General features: G+C 38.1%; 1 protein-coding gene across 11 annotated transcripts in view; it reads left to right on the forward strand.

Annotated features, from left to right (window-relative positions):
• ncoa2 (nuclear receptor coactivator 2) overlaps positions 1–15,622 on the forward strand; it is a 270,081-nt gene that overhangs the window by 88,360 nt on the left and 166,099 nt on the right. For all 11 annotated transcript variants that reach the window (XM_080194101.1, XM_080194100.1, XM_080194109.1 and 8 more), the window contains one exon: positions 13,903–13,982. The gene's annotated coding sequence lies outside the window, so the exon portion shown is untranslated. The remainder of the gene's footprint in view (positions 1–13,902; positions 13,983–15,622) is intronic.

Genomic DNA, 15,622 nt, shown 5'->3' on the forward strand with positions numbered 1-15,622 from the left:
CCACAACGGGGCTTTAGCGCAAACTTTGGAGGTGTTGGGGGCTAGAACCAGTGTAGGTCAGTGAGTACAGTGATAATGAGGTGAGTAAATTGGTCAAGTTCTGATGATCATTTAGTATGGACATGAGTAATGTTTTAGACGTTTTTAACTTTTTTGTTTCCTGAGTATATTTGTGCATGGGCAACATTGATTCAAACTATATACATGTTCCTAACATTCCCATAATTTGCACACGTCTCTGACAAGTTGCTGACATGAATAAACAGTGGTGTCCTGATTATGGATTTATTCATTGTTGAGACGTGTGCATTTTTTAAAAAAAAATTCTGAAGCCTTAGAAAACCTCCCCTTCGAATCCAAAAAGGACTAGCAAATAAAATCTAACTTAGCTGAATTGCCAGGGCTGTATGTGCCTGCCTGGCCACAGGTTGGACTCTGCTTTTGGTAGCTTCCAATTAATTTATTTGGTAATATTTCTGTAAATGTTTGAGATAAAGGTCATCCAATTGACGAAAACCCTTCTGTTTTTCCATCACACCAAAGCAGCAGTTTGGGTTATTGAAAGGATAGCTTGCCTATATATTCTGGTATGCTCTACTTCGACTGACAGGTTTCAACCTGCTTTCAAAAAACATCATGCAAACGTTGATGTATTTAATAATAAATTGTCAGTCAGAACATAAGCTACAGAATCATAAATTGGACCTGTTTGAATGAATGTCAAGCCAGCCAAAAGCCAGGGAGGTGTGCTGTGACACTGCTGGTATTAGAACATGTGAATTACAGTTGTGTGGGTAGTGGTTTGCATGCTGCCTTTTTCAGCTGTGGCATTGTGTTTAAAATTGACCTAGAATGATAAAGTTTTCCCTCTTGTCTTTGTGAACATTCTGCATTTTCACTTGGGCTACTGTGGTGGCTGGCATCAAAATGAAGAGTTTGCAGTGTTCTTGAGGTTGGAGTTGAGGCAGATTACTCCTACTGGAAAATGCTGCATTGGTTGGCACTCGGCCTACACTGATCGCGATGAAATATAATTTAACAAGAAACTTCTCAGACCAGTGCACTGAGATGGAACTTCCTTCCTCAGGAGTATGTCTTGTGTATGTTAGGAAGAAATCTTTAATTGTGTACCTGATTTGGATATGTTCCAGATATTGCAGAACCACATGAAACAATCCTATATATTGGTTTCCATGGCTACCATAGAAACCTTTTGTGTTAGAGTGCTTTTGCTGGAATTAGTCATGGAACTTTCAGTACATCCAAGACTATATTGCATATGGTGTTAACCTTGTTTTTCACTTTTCCTGCCCCATTTGATACTTTTCTTCAATAATTCTTTCTTCATTACTATGAAGTGTTTCTTAACAGCCACTAATGTAAATGCATTCTTCTAACTCTACACAAAAACTTCCTAAGAATTCTGTTAATGTTTCTAGCAGTGTACTAATACTAAATTTGTGAAAATTTCTTATCTCTTTATTGGCAGTTGAAGTAGGCCTTTTGGTGTTATATTCTCAATATATTTCAAAACGTTGATTTTTTTTTTTCCCTGCAAATTTTCGCTGTAATCTTTCTTACTCCATTGGGTATATTGCTAATTTTTTTTAAGACTCACCTCTACTTTGGCACAGTGAAAACTGGACACATTCCTCCAATAATGCTCGAACTACTGTAACATGCAGATTCTTCATTATCTTTTGTTATCAGCATCCTTGAATGCAAAACCTAGGATCTTATTTTGTCCCTTTGACCCTTACTACTTTTAATTCTGCCTTTTAAAGAGATAATACATCTGTATCCTTTGATCTATCTCTCATCACTCTCCATTCTCTGTTAGTTTTCTTCCAAATTGCAGTTTACACTGATCAATGTAAATCAGATTTGCCACATCTGCCTATCTCCTAACCCACTTATGCTAGTTGCAAGTCTCCCATGCCCTTCCTCAGTTACCTTTGCTTCCTAAGTTTATTTCAGCAGAATTATCTATTACTCCTTATATCCAAAATTTGTTTGCATAAAGGTAGGTCCCATCAAAAGATTGCTGGGCCCCTCTACAAATGACAGTTTGTTAATCTGAGAAACATCCATTGATTTTGTTGCTTTCTAACCTTCAGCTGTCCTATTTATTCTTCTTTACCTTGCAACACCTGAGCCTTGATCTTCGAAAAACCCCTTGTGCACAAATTTTCAAAAGTTCAAATGTATCATAACTAAATTCCTTAATGTGATGTGGGTGACACTGACTAATTTATTCTACCTTTTGCAAATCTATCTCTTGAGGTTAATTAATCTATTGCAATCCAGATTTTTTTCTTCTTTTTGAACATATAACTTTTTCGCCACTCATTTGATACAGTCCCTATTTGCAAAGATATTGTGGAATCATATTGTTAGCACCCTTAGTATTCTCTAACTCTTCCTCTGGAGTGTAATGCCTGTTAAATATCAATATTAATTCCCATGGAAGGCAAGACCTCACATTTAGGAATTCCTCAGGGGCTCCTAAAACATAAAAGTATTTGACTGTGAAGTTTCATATAGGCACACAATTTACACACAGCAAAGTGGAACAAATAGTAAAGAAGGTAAAATGATCACTTAATTTGTTTTTTTTTGTAGTGTTGTATGAAGGTTGATTTGCTGGGACACTAAGAGAGCACCCCTCCTTGATGGGGGAAAGCTATGGGATCATTACATCTGCCCAAAGTGAGGTCTCTATTGAATGTCTCTTCCAAGGTTCAATGCTTCTCCCTTGCAGCACTCCCTTGGTATTGCATTAAAATGTTAGCCGAGATTGAGTACTTTGGCCGTGCAGCTTGTAACCTCCTGACTCAGTTATGAAACTACTACCATTTGAATCAAACTGAAATCCATTAATAACAATTTCCTTTATAATATTTGGGCACCTTTTAATTGTGCTTGAAAAACTTGGTTACTGTTGCATATGAAAATCCTATATTTAAATTCCATTTCCCCGGGAGTTAAGATACTTATTTAATGAATAATAGTGAAGATATTTGAGGTACTGCTTTGTTTGCTGAGCAAAGATGGTCAACATTAACTTTTTGCTTCTGTAGTTTATAATTTTGTGTACAAGTGAGGTTTTCATCCCAACTTCCTGTTCATTTATTGAAAGTCTATAATTAGTGTTTCTGCAAATGTTCATCATGACTGATAAATTGTTAAAATGATAAAAGCAAATTACTGTGGATGTTGGAATCTGAAACAAAAATGGGAAATGCTGAAAAATCTCAGCAGGTCTGGCAGCATTTGTGGAAAGAGAGCAGTGTTAATGCTTCAAGGCTGACTCTTAGAGCTGAAATGATTTTGGGAAGGAATTACTTCCATTGTATTTAACTGCTTGCCTATTTGGAGAACATTTTTAACATTTTACTGAGTGGCATTCACATGCAGGTTTGTATGCTAGGAGACTGGAGGCCTCAAGTGATTTAAAAATTAACTTTTTTGCAGCATTCTGTAGAATCCTGATGCAAATCTTTTGTTGTGGGGGGGGGGGGGGGGGGCGGGGGGTGGTGCAGGAGAGTGTACAGATACAACCACATGCTACCATTGTGGCACAGCATTCGTACCATGTTAATGGCCTTCACTCGACAGCAGAGGCAGCAGCGTAGTCACACTATTGCTGGACTAGTAATCCGGAGACCCAGATTCGAATCCCACCAATACAAATGGTGAAATTTTTATTCAATTTTTAAAATAAATTCTGGGATTACAAGTGCCGTGATGACTGGAAAGCTATTGTCAATTGTCATAAAAACCCATCTACTTTAACTTCCTTTAGAGAAAGAAATCTGCCACCTTACTCAGACTGGCCTATATGTAACTCAAGATCCACAACAGTGTGGTTGATTTTTAAATGCGCTCAGGAAGGGGCAATAAATGCTGGCCCAGCCAATGATGCCCTTATCCATTAAACAAATAAATGAGTACAATACTGGTAGTTATATGTAAATGTATTGGATCATATTTGGTTCATACTTTACCTTTATAAATCAGCCACATCACAGCTGAACAGATGGATTTTCCTAATCAAAGTAACTACCAATTATGAATTTTTAAAAAACCTATAAATCAAAAACGAATAGTTAGCTGTGCTACCTTAGTGTCAGGGACCTGTGTTTGATTCCAGCCTTGGATAACTCTGTGGAGTTTGAATGCTGTCCCCATGTCTGCGTGAGTTTCCTGAGTGTGTCAGCTTCCTCCCAGAGTCCAAAGATGTGCAGGTTATGTGGATTGGCCATGCTAAATTGACCCTTAGTGTTAGGGAGATTAGCAGGATAAATACATAGGGTTACAAGAATAAGGCCTGGGTGGGACTGTTGTTGGTGCAGACCTAATAGGTTGAATGACCTCAGTTTCCCTACAGTGCAGACAATGATCCTAAAAAAGGGAAAGGTGTAAAGGAAAAAATAAACAAATGAAATCACTGTTTTGAAACTTTTCAGCTGCCACCTTGAGTCCTGAAATAGGCTTTTCTTAAAACATGGAAAACTTTAAAAAAATGTGTAGGCACTGCATCATATTTCCTATGTTTTAAATAAGTTTTCTATTGGAAGGACATGACTTGGAGTTTGAGGATTATGGCCATGTAAATTCCCAGATATATCCCTGTCAGCTAATGGAGTTAATAGACAAACCTGTGTCTGCAGATATGTTCACAGAACAGGGCAATGGTTCGTGGTCCTCTTTTTATTTAGAAAAATTTACTGCAAGTAATACCCTCCCCTGCCCAAGAAAATCTCTTTTAGAACTAGTTAAACCAATTCTGGATTTATTTTGTGAATGACAACAAAAACGAATTAAAATGTGAATTGCAGCTTTTTCTGAGGCAACTATTAAAGCAAAGTGCCACATTAGTCAGATAATTCAGAAGTACAAGAAGAAAGTATACTTGAGGTTAAAGTTAGCAAATTGATACAGTTGAGCATTTTTTTAATTGCTCATTCACGAGTTGATATGGATTAATGGCCTGTGCAACAGTTCAAACACTAATACATCGTAAGTAGTGTTAAAGCAGGTATAGAACATAGAACATTACAACGCAGTACAGGCTCTTCGGCCCTCTGCGCCGACCTGTGAAACCAATCTAAAGCCCATCTAACCTATGCTATTCCACTAACATTTATTGTCCATCCCTGAGGGCAGTTAAGAGCCAACCACATTGCTGTGGATCTGGAGATGCATGTAAGCGAGACCTGGTAAGGATGGTAGATTTCAGAATTCCTACAGAGTTTGGCCCATCAAGTCTGTACCGACTCTTCTTCAGAGCGAACCCTAATCCCTGCCCTGCCATCATAATGCCATGCATTGCCATGGCCAATCCATCTAACCTACATATCTTGGGACACTAAGGGGCAATTTAGTGTAACCAATCCACCTAATCTGTACATCTTTATGTTGTGGGAAGAAACCAAGGAGAATATGTAAACTCCACATAATCACCCAAGGCCAGAATTGAACCCAGGTCCCTGGAGGTGTGAAGCGGCAGCGCTAACAACTGTGCAACTGTTCCTTCCCTAAAGGATGTCAGTGAACCAAGTAGGTTTTTACATGGTTTCATGGTCATCATTAGACTTTTAATTCCAGAATTTTTTGTTGAATTCAAATTTCACCATCTGCCAAAATGAGATTCTAACCAAGTCCCCAGAGTCTCTGGATTACTTGTCCAGCAACAGTATACCACTGCCTCTCCCAATTAACTGTTGATGGTAATTAATTGTTTAATTAAATGCAGGTGGTGGATGTTAACTGCGAACTCGCTGTAAAAAAGAAAGACTAAAAGCGTGGTAGTGGGTTCAGATGTACATATTTCTAATGTTTATACAGAGCTCAAAAATCTTGTTTGTATACTTTGTGGTAAATTATAGCATTTTTCAAATTTGGAGGTGAAAATGGAATAACATCCCGAATTAAATACCCACTTCAGTTAAATATTGAATTTGCACATTCTCCCAGAGTCTGTGTGGGTTTCCTCCGGGTGCTCTGGTTTCCTCTCTCAGTCCAAAAATGTGCAGGTTAGGTTGATTGGGCTATGCTAAATTGCTGCTTGGTATTGGGAGGGGATGTCAGAGGGATTAGTAGAATAAATATATGGCATTATGGGGATAGGGCCAGAGTGGGATTGTTGTTGATGCAGGCTCGATAGTATAAATGGCTTCCTGCACTGTAGGGATTCTATGATTCTAATATTAGTACTGTTGCAAAGAGATTTGGTAAAGAAAGATGCAGTTTAATTTATTTTCTTCTTGGAATGAGGCTTTTTAGAACAATCACCAAGAGCAACCTAACAGGTACTAAAGGATCACAATAGATGCAAAGCTCCATGCATTCACCTACAGGTAATTCCTCAAGAATCTATTGAAAAAAGCACTATTGTGTCTGAGAAGATATCATATGAGTCCACTAAATTCTTAGTTTTATTAATTATTCCTCCATCACTTTTGATAGGGATTAATGGCCTGTGCAACAGTTCAAACACTAATACATCATAAGTAGTGTTAAAGCAGGTACAGAACATAGAACATTACAACACAGTACAGGCTCTTCAGCCCTCTGTTGCGCTGACCTGTGAAACCAATCTGGAGCCCATCTAACCTACACTATTCCAATATCATCCATATGTTTAGAATATAGAATGGTGGTATCCGAACGAATGAATTAGAAGCATAATGAGACTAGATTGATTTTTATCATGAAATTTACCAATGATTCCCCTCAAATTATCCCTTGCAAGTCAATCCAACTGAACAAGTTCAAGACACCCGTCTCATTGTAATGAAGAAATTTTAAAAACGATATTGAAAACTGGAGTGCAGCATTTCTTTCATTTGTTAACATTCAAATTGAGCGCTGAAGAAAATACATTATTTCCTAATGGAGTTCTTGATTCTATAGTGGACGCATTTTACTGCTCCAGTTTAGTAGGTGTGGCTTGTGAATTTGTATACAACTACTCTCAATCTTTTTCAGTCTTGCCATTGATGAAGCTTGTCAGGATTTGGAAGGGAAGCTGAAGGTTAAGCTTTTGAAGTCAAAAGACTTTAATCTAAAATGCCGTTTCATCACCAAAAACATTGACTTCAGAATGGAGCAAGAACATACTTTAAAATTGTTTTTAACACAGAAAATGTAAACTGCAGATTCCACATTCTGGAGGGCTCTGATTAGTATTCTGCACCAAAGTGGAAATATGGTCATTAGTTCAGATTGAAATTTGCTATGTTTAACATTGGAATGTTTATTGTATTTTGAAGATAAAACACAATGCAAAGCAAAAGCAGATCACAAGACAACATGTGAAACTGAAAGGGATTATTGGGATGTAAAATTCTAGTTCTGATTTTTTTTTAGGTGTGAGGACTAAAGGTCAAATCTTTATTAAAGTTGCTGCATAATGTGACTCCTGGGTGAAAACAAAATAAACAGTAGCTTGTTTCTTGTATGCAGATATGTATAACTGTATAATGCCAGTTCTTTAATTGCCTCATCTCTGTTCATGTTTTGAGATTCAAAATTTACGTCTGACACACAAGTGCTATCATTATTGCTTGGCCTTCCCTCTGGCAATGTTAACTTTCATTGCAGGATATGGAAATGTCAACAGCAATAAGATTCACATTAAGTGGGGCAAAAGTCTTTCTCTGATGGCATTGATTGAAGGCTACAGTAACAACCACCTGCAATTTATATAGCATCACTTAACATATTTAACTCACCCCATGTGTTTCACACGAGTGTCATCAGACAAAGTTTGACACTGAGTCAGAAGGACAAAGAACGGATTTGAAGAGTGGGGGGAAGATTTTAAAGAGTGAAATGCAGAGCATGGGACTAGACTGGTTGAGAGATGAAAATCAGTGGTGTTAAGAGGCTGTATTTAGAGGAGTATGGAGATCTAAGGCTGGAGAAGATTTGAAAGAGGAAGTGAATCCGTAGAGGGATTTGAACAGAAAGATGAGAATTGTTATTTCATGGCATTGATTGATCAGGAGCCAGTGATGGTCAGTATACATCAGGGTTATGGGTGAAAGCGATTTGGTACAAGTTTGGATACAGATAGCAGAGTTTTGGATGAGCTCAAGCTTATGATGAGTGGGAGGCGAGTCAAGAAGGCATTACGTTGGACGGATCATGAAGTGATCAGGGCATGGGTGTTAGAGGCAGGTCAACGCAAGTATCACTACAGAATTGGAAGTAGGCATAGGTCTCAATGGCTTCTTATTAATCAATGAAAGCTTTCGCGGATGCCAGCTTTAGTCTAGACACAGTCATTTGAGACTGCACAAGAGCTCTGTGGTCTTTCTGTTTATCTTCAGTGACAGTAAATGCCATTTTCAAGTTATTAAAACACTCCTCTTTCTTTGGTTATAACACCTAGATATGCAATTGAGTTGCTGATTTCAGTTGATGTTTGAGATCCAGTACCAGATTGTTAGATAGACTTGTTGGGAAACTGGAGAATGGTTCCGGGGAAGGGCTTTTTTTGATTATGCATCTTAATAAGTTGTATATTGGACGGTGATTATAAAGATGCGAGGAAACTGGTTTGATTCTGTCCTAAGAAAATAAGCCTGCAAAGTTTTCAAAAGCTACAACAAATCAGGTGGAAGGGTACAGTTTTCATTTGTAAATCTTTGTGATCTGCCAATATTGCATTGAGAACATGACTGTCGAAGGTCACTAAAAGTAGTCTTTGAAAAGATACGAGGTGATTAAAAAAGCTGATTGTAGATGTATGAAAGAATGGTTTTAAAGAAAGTTCCATCTACCATTGCAGTCACCAGAAAATAGCTCCTTTTTTTAAGAGATGGGTTGGGCTGACATATAACAGAACTAGGATCTGGCACAATTGTTAAGTGGATTCTTCTCATAAGACTTTACAGATTGTATTAAAATACATTGTGGCATGCAACTCAAACCCAAATATATATCAGGTGAAACGTGTGCTTTGACGAAAGTGAATCATTATACCTGTCTGACTAGATGGAGAAGGTCAGTGGTACCCAAACCTTTCTGTCCACTGACCACAAGTGTGGCAAAAGATTCCCCCTGACCCTACCACCTAAGACCACCTACCGGTTCTACGTTACCTGTTTTCACTTGCTGCTACTTTAAAAACTCATCAGAATTAATGAAATGTAATAAATTTGCATGCATTTTTAAAATTAAATATTATAAGTCAATTATTAATTCACATGAACAAAAGTGTAGACATTATGCACAGTGATGCTGTAAGAGAACACACTTACTTGAAACATTCTAACGTGTTATAAAATCATCACAGTCTTCTGAGAATTTTGTACCTTTCTTACATTTATATAAATCGAGTTGCAGGAGGGAGTTTAATTTTAAACAGCCCTGATTTCTTCTTTCACCACCCATCCATAAAGAGAAAGGTGTTTTGATTTTTGACCCTCATCTTCCCCCTTTTTATAAGCAGTGGTGTGTTTTCCAAGTGCTCAGTCTTGCTGTGATCCAATTTTTTAATAGCCCCACAGCAAACCTGAGAGAGAGTAAACTGAGAGTTAGTTTATGGGATGGGGCATGCAATTATATCATAAAAGGGATTGAGAAAGAAAGTTACAGGGCAAAGACCACAGAGAAAATAATTGTTTCATGTGAATCCAGAGTCCAGAAACAAAATCAAGTGGTGTATTCTTTTACAGAAGTCTGCAGGTTGAAAACTGATGCTGGATAATTCACTTTTCCAGTAGTGATGACTCCCACAATGTGATAGGCACTTAAAAATTAATTTGTTTTAGGTTCTGGCATGGAAGTTTAGTAGTTCCAGTAGAAACAACGTTGATGGCAAGCCAGGATTTCAAACCAGGACAGTGTCCTTTTTTTGTGAGCTGCTGCTTGCTAGATGGAAAATGGCAGACTGATTATCTGTACAGCAAAACAGAGCCACGGGTTCCTCCAGCTTGGGGGTCATATCATGTGACTCCATCTGTCTGCTTTGCCAAGGATATGTATCCCTTTTGTCTGGATTCTCAAGATTGTTAATGTTTAACCATTTAAGAATTTGGAAAATAAAAGTGCAGGGTCTTTTTTCCTAGCAGATTAGAAGTCTCTTGTTCGCCAAACCTGCCTTATGAAATGTAAAAAGCCTTTGTGCAATTCCCCTTTGTCTCAGTCCACAGGGCTGTTAGCATGTCTTCAGAAATTGAGGTGTCAGCTTTTCAGTTATTGCCAGAAAGTTCTCTTTTTTAAGGGCTATATGCAGACGTAGCTTCAGCCTTTTTAAAGTGTTTGAGCAGTTTTCTTTTTAATTTTAGGAAGTAGCCAGGTTGGTATAAACAGCCCTTTTGTCTTGTGACACAATTGGTTCAGTTCCTGAAAACCATGTTGTAAGTTAAAATGCCATAATTTGGAACCGTTTTTTCCATAGGAATGATGATATAAATGGGGGAAATGGTTCCTGAGCCAAGGCTCAAAATCACACATGGGGCACTCAACAGTGTAAAATGCTCTCAACTCTTGCCTTGTCAAGTTGCTGATGCAACTGCTGATGTCAACACGCTTTAGCGTGGGGATATAATGAAGTCTGGGGTATATAATAAAGCCGTTTGATTGTTGCCTGTTTAACCGTGAACTAAGTAAGTCTAAGTACATATTAAATACAACACAAGTGTATAAAAGCATTAGAATGGTTTTGAAAAACATTCTGATAGAATAAAACACTTGTTTCCAATCTTAAGATGGTTTGACCTGTCCAGTCACCCAAATGGGTGGTACAGAAACTCAGTTTGCATGTATGACCGTGCTGGTGTGGCGTCATCAACCCGCGTCTTAAAAATATTTAGCGAGGCAGCCTCCACCACTTCAACGGGCAGAGAATTCCAGAGATTCACCACCCTTTGAATCTCTGGAATTCTCTGCCCGTTGAAGTGGTGGAGGCTACCTCGCTAAATATTTTTAAGATGCGGGTTGATGGGTTTTTGATAAGAGAGGGGATTAAGGGTTATGGGGCGAGGGCGGGAAAGTGGAACTGAGCCACAACAGATCAGCCATGATCTTATTGAATGGCGGGGCAGGCTCGAAGGGCTAGATGGCCTACTCCTGCTCCTATTTCTTATGTTCTTATGTCATAAATTTGAAACCAATGTTGTAAAGTTGATTGGGTGTTAATTTAACAATGTTTTAAGTACTGTTCATCGTAACTTGAATGTTGTAAAGTCGAGGACTGCCTTTATATGCATATTTTATAAAAATATAGTATGAGGTCTTGGCTCCATTAATCAAGTAAAATCAACAGTATAAGATTTATCAAACAGCTTATTGAAACTACATTGTTGTTGCTCACTTTTGAGATGACTTGTGAAGTTGCACAAATAGTTGAGATTAAGGGTTCGAACCTCTTCCCTCTCATCTGGCCTTGGCATTGTGTATCAGTGACTTGCGTTTTGGACCAGCCCAGGTGATCTGATAACCACAATGACATTGGCTGGAGTGGAATTAAGAGTCTTCAAAGGAAGAGAGTAAGGCTCAAGTAATGATAAATTAAGTTATCACAATTATTCAAATTAGTAGAGACTGAATCCTGGAAATTGTACAACTGTTATGTGATTTCGTTACCTACATCAAAAACTCCCAGTTGTTATCTAATGAGTCCTGGAAGAACACAATATGCTCCATGAATTTAAAAACGGTGATGTTTTGGTAATGTGTTGGTATTGTATAAAATATTAACTTGAATAATTTATGCAATAAATAACAATTGGATTTTTCAATTGCTATTCTTTAGTTTTCCTTTAAAGGCCCTTTTTAAGGTTTTGTGCAATCACTCTGCTGGAGATGTTTGGGATTCCCCTGGGTTAACATTATAGAATCTCCTCTTTTATATATCTATCTTATTTTTCCATATTTCTGTCTGTTACCCATTTCCTCTTTCCTGCCCTCCCCCCGCAACCCCAATCTCTTTCGCCCCTGCTGTCTCTTGCTCTACACTTACTCATCTTCTCCTCCTCCTTCCACCACCCCCAAAATTGAGCTGCAAAACTGCCGCGATCTTGGTGGATAGTGAGTACTCATGATCTTTGACAGATTGATCAGTAAGAAGGTGAACGTTTAGTATAAAATAACCAATAACTGTGCTTTTGTAATCATGATGTGGATATAGTGGCTCCAATTAAGGTTCTAGGCAGTCATGATCTCAATATGAATGATTGAGGATTGTCTCGGTATTGTATATTGGGGCTGCTTAGACATTTGTAAAGTTCCGCATAAGATTAATAATTAAAATATAATGCCTTTGATGACTTCACGGCATCGTGGAGCATTTTACAGACAATGAACGTTTGAAAGTGGCCGTCCTTGCAATGTGGGAACTATATTCTGTTTACTCACAGCAGTATGATGCTGCTTGAAGGATAAATATTAACCAAGACTCTCTGGGGAGAAGTCCCCTACATTCCTGCCATGGAGGTCACGTTAAGTCTGTTTACCTGACACCTATGTGAGTTGAATATCACTTGTGTACCATCCTTTCTGACCAATAATGGGCTAAGCAGCTCAGGCCCTCTGTGGTGGCCTGTAACATACAAGATGTACGGGTGTTTCGTGCTCCAGTCCTCCTTGAAGCAGTTAAATAAACCAGCATTCTTCTACTGGAAAGGGGCCCCATTTAGGGTATATTAAAGTTGCACACATGGAGTACTGTTTAAAGAAAAACTGGTTCAGGACAACTTTTCTGAAAAATCATTTTGATTTTAATATTCTCCATGCTGAAATGAGTTTAGATCAGGAAGAATTTTTTAAGGTATCCTACTTTTTGGTTTTAATGACTGTGCAGTCATAGTTGCATTATCTGCATCACAGTTGTGTATGCAGCAAGTATGTGTATCTGTGCATGCATCTTCTGCAATAGTAGTCCCCAGAAATGCAAACAATACAGTTAAAATTACAGTTAACATGCTATGTGCCAGATGTCAAATTAATAGTTCAGTTGAGGTCTGGCAGAACATGGCCTTGTCTGGGTTTGGAGCCTAAATGCGAGTTGGGGGTGGTATTGTCACAGTATCGTAACTTTGTCCTTGTTGCGGTGTCCATATAGATTCTGAGAACTTTAAATGTTGACTGTAGTTAAGTTAAACCATGCAAATTAGGACAAAGCTTCCCAATTGTACTTCTGAACGTGATGGGATTGTCAACTTGCATAGATGTTGGAGCAATGAATGTCTGCCTGGATTTCTGGTGTGTACAGGTGAGAACACAAGGACAACAACTTCTGTTACTTGAGAATATAGTACTTGAGATTTAGAAAAGATTAATACAAAAGACCCTGAAACAGTACTGAGGAAAAAGCAGAATTTGGTTTTATGTTGAGGGATTTGCTGATGAACATATTGCTGCAAGGCAATGCTCAGTTGGCACTAAGCATTTTCTTGTTGTGTGGGGTAAAATGCTTCTACTGTGCTGCCTTAACCTCTGCACTAAACACCCCCTACTGCAGCAGTGTGGCATTGCTGTTTTAGACATCAAGCCCCTCTTAGCCTAAGTGCTAATTAATTCAGAATTCAAGGCAATATCTGCTGTGGAATAATGCTTGCTAGAAATACAAGCTTATTTAATACAGGAGGCTCAAAGTTAGTAGACATGATGCTCAAAGTGGGATTCAGACTATGGAACCCATGTGTGAATGAAAAGATGGAACCAATCTAGTATCTGCTGAAACACATTCTAATGCTTTGATTTAACAAATCCCTTGATAGTATAATTTTGTGGACTTTGTTCTCCAGTGCTTATTCCAAAGAGCTGTAAATCATTATCGCATTATAATTGTTAATTAAACCACTGTAGTTTAACTCGAGTATGCATTGAGTGAAGGATTGAATTGACAACGTATAATTTTGATAAATATTACATTTTCTTTGGCAGAGTGAGGAGGATAATGTCTGAAGATTGTCAATCATATTGCAACCGAAATGCCCTAGGGGTGTTTTTGGAGTAAAGCCAAGGTATGTTAAAATTTTGATTTTCTTTTTCACATGGTTTTAACTGTTAAGAGTTTATAGTACTCCAAATTGTCTTTGGTGCGTAAGGCCTGTACTGTAGGAAGAAAAAACTTGTTGTTTATAAAGTGCTTCACACCCTCAGGATATCCCATAATGCATTGCAGCCAATAAAGTACTTTGTGTTCTAATGTGCGTAAACATGGCAGAATTTGGGATCAACAAGGTTGTGTGACTGAAAATGAGATAAATGACCAGATCTATTTTTGTGTTGCTGGTTAAGGGATACGTGTTGGCTGGGACACAGCGAGAACTCTTCTGTTGCTGAACACTGCCATGGGATCTTTAGCTACTAGTTTAACAATGCATCCAAATGATGGCACCTCTCAATGGAACATTTGCTCAGCTCTGCAATGAATATGGGCTACGTTTGTCACTGTTTTCATTACAAAAAACAGAATTAAAATATTACACAATTTTATGCTTTTATGTAATACAAGTGGTGGTGGCTTTGTCATTTTCTGTCTTCGATTCTATATAACTTGATGTTTTCATTGGAAGATTTTAAAATGTGAGCAGATCTGATTCAAATTCAAATCTCATTTGAATCTTATAACTATCAATATTTTACTCACAAAATTTGATTAACCAACAGTGTTTTATATGATTAGAGGATAACTTGGCTTTTAAATCACACAATTGTAAGCTAATTATGACCTTTGTTAACAGGGAACTCTGTTTAAGCATTTGGAAAAGAAGGCATTGGAGTTTTGAATTACTTGACTGTCCTGAGTTTTAGAGGATCTGTGTAGCTAGCTTGTCAGCTATCGCTGGATAGATCACAGAGGCGATCAGCTACTGCGTGCTTTCAGAATGTGCTCTCGTTTACTTCATTTCAGCAGTGGTTGGTTTAAGGTTGCTTGCTGGTGTCCTTGTATTAATTATGAAAATGGAGCTGGAGGTTTTCTTTACGTCAGACTTCAAAAAGACAGGAATGAAAGTAATAATTTCAGTTTTTTACTGCAGTCAGTATAAATATAGTTAAGCAGCATTGTTTGGGTTTCTTGGCCAAATTGTATTTTACCAAGCATCATTTTTCCCCCTAATTGTCTGTCTAGTGAGCGCAATTCAACAACAGTGAGCAAATAGTAACTTGATTACCTAGGTGAAAATCTTCATTTATAAAGCTTGGTACCTTTTCAGAATTAGCCATCATCGTTATCAGGCTAAGGCATTACACTGTACGCTGTAGTAACCTAAATGTAGTGAATGTTAGGACACGGCTTGGAGAGGATATCAATCTTGAATCCATCCAAAAACAGCTCCCCTCAATGGCTGACTTTTGTTTACTCTTGGCTGAGTCATTATTTCACTTTGGGGCAAAGTGAAATTGGCAAGAAGAGCGACTGCACCGCAAAGTGTGCCTCCTGTTGGCTTATATTAAGGTTTAGAAACCAGTTGTGGAGATGTCCAGGTGGTTTCACCATCTGGACTAAAATGAGACCAGATGGGGAAGTGAGAGAAAGGAAGCAAAAATCCTGAGTAAGATTTGAAAAACAAAGCAATTATGTTAATATTTGAAAATGCCTAAAAGGGTGTACCGTTTTATTGTAATTTGTTGGGTATGTGTGTGTTGATGTGCGTGC

This window comes from Carcharhinus amblyrhynchos, chromosome 8 (assembly GCF_965287045.1).
Source record: "Carcharhinus amblyrhynchos chromosome 8, sCarAmb.v2.hapA, whole genome shotgun sequence".
NCBI lineage: Eukaryota > Metazoa > Chordata > Chondrichthyes > Carcharhiniformes > Carcharhinidae > Carcharhinus > Carcharhinus amblyrhynchos.